Below are 1,541 nucleotides of genomic sequence, written 5' to 3'. Positions count from 1 at the left end.
AAACGCTGATCACGTTACAAGTTCTCCAAATTCTGGAACAGCCAAAGGAATGAGAATGAAGAATTCTTTTTAAAAAGCTTCAGAAAAATCTGACACATCTGGTTTGGTTTGTAAGCGCTGTTTACAGAACGATCTCACCATTATGCTAGATTCTTCAAGTGAACATGAAAGTCAGGAGGATACATCCGACATTTGCAGCCCCGATGCAATTCTCATTACTTTTTATTAAATAAGATTTTCAATTTTTAAACTCAAGTACTAAATAAAATAAACATTATTAAAAATTACTAAGTTTTAAATTTTTTTTTTACCAAAATAACTTAGTTTACTCACCTGGTTATTTCTTAAAAATACTTGACATCCGCATTCGCATTCGCATCCGCGGATGTCTAAAATTTCACATTCGTAACATCCCTAATATGTAAATATACATATGGGGCAGCGAACACTGACTGAATAAAGCGATTTGTTCATCGAAAAAAAAAAACTTTGATATAAAAATCAATCTGCCAAAGAAATTAGGGCTACCCCAATGTACAAACATATAAACATATGTAGGTATGTACACTTTAATTTGCTCTTAAAATCGACTTATATTATTTAAAATGAATTAAGGTAGAAATCGTATAAAATGCCATTGCCAGTCAATTTCGATCACACTACAGCGCATCTTTCTATTCCGTTTAAATCTAAAGCCATCAGCTAAAATGAAGCAAGCCTTACTTATCGCAACCAGCGCTTTGCTGTTTGTTCAGGTAAAGTAAAAGAGATTTTTCCAACAGATGTGAAATGGCTTACAAATATTTAAATTAAAAGATCATCCATGCCTTACCGCATATGAAACGTGAGTCTGTCGCCGTAGTTGTACACGGTGCGTAGTTATAAAGAATTCCGTTAAGGAATTGAATGCGATTCCAGTAAAGGATGAACAATTGCAAGCCAACATCACCCGCATGTCCAAAGTTGTTGAAGAAATCTCACGCATCAACATGGAAGAACAAGAGGAGGTTCTATTGAAACTCTTCACCGAAATGATTGAATTTGCAACCCTCTTGGCCGACTACCAAGGCATGCCCGAAGGTTCGAAATTGCAAATAACATTGAAGACAGCTTTGGAAAACAATGGCTTCAACAAGTTCGATAGTGAATTCAAAGAGAAGATCGTTGGGGTTGCTAAGAATTTCGAAACTAGATTCAGTGAATTCAGTGAAGGGATGACTACAGCCGAAAAAGCAAAGAATGCTAAATTAATTCATTGGTATGAGGAATTTAAGGCTGAAACTGGCGTAGTGGCGAAGCTTGACAAATTTGGCGAATTTTTTGATTTAATATCTTAAGTTCCTTCAGGTGCTACTTGCATATTTATATATATATATATATTTTCTTCCAATCCTCATTACGAAAATACAAAAACGTTAAACGTTCAATAATTTTACATCTCTGTATTTACATAGATTCTTTATAGCTTCGTGAGTTATGAACCGTGGTGAGAAACCAATGGCTTATTTTAAATAATAAGTTATAAGACTATTCCCTAAAAC

At 34.3% G+C, this 1,541-nt stretch overlaps 1 pseudogene; it reads left to right on the top strand.

The window, feature by feature from the left end:
* Positions 1–654: 654 nt before the first annotated feature.
* LOC108356654 (uncharacterized) lies at positions 655–1,435 on the top strand (annotated as a pseudogene).
* The last annotated feature ends 106 nt before the right edge of the window (positions 1,436–1,541 follow it).

Source organism: Rhagoletis zephyria, unplaced genomic scaffold (genome assembly GCF_001687245.7).
Source record: "Rhagoletis zephyria isolate East Lansing unplaced genomic scaffold, Rhagoletis_zephyria_1.1 Rzeph_scaffold_62653, whole genome shotgun sequence".
Taxonomy (NCBI): Eukaryota; Metazoa; Arthropoda; class Insecta; order Diptera; family Tephritidae; genus Rhagoletis; species Rhagoletis zephyria.
Note: the sequence above shows the minus strand (reverse complement) of the source record. Positions and strands in the feature narration are given on the sequence as shown.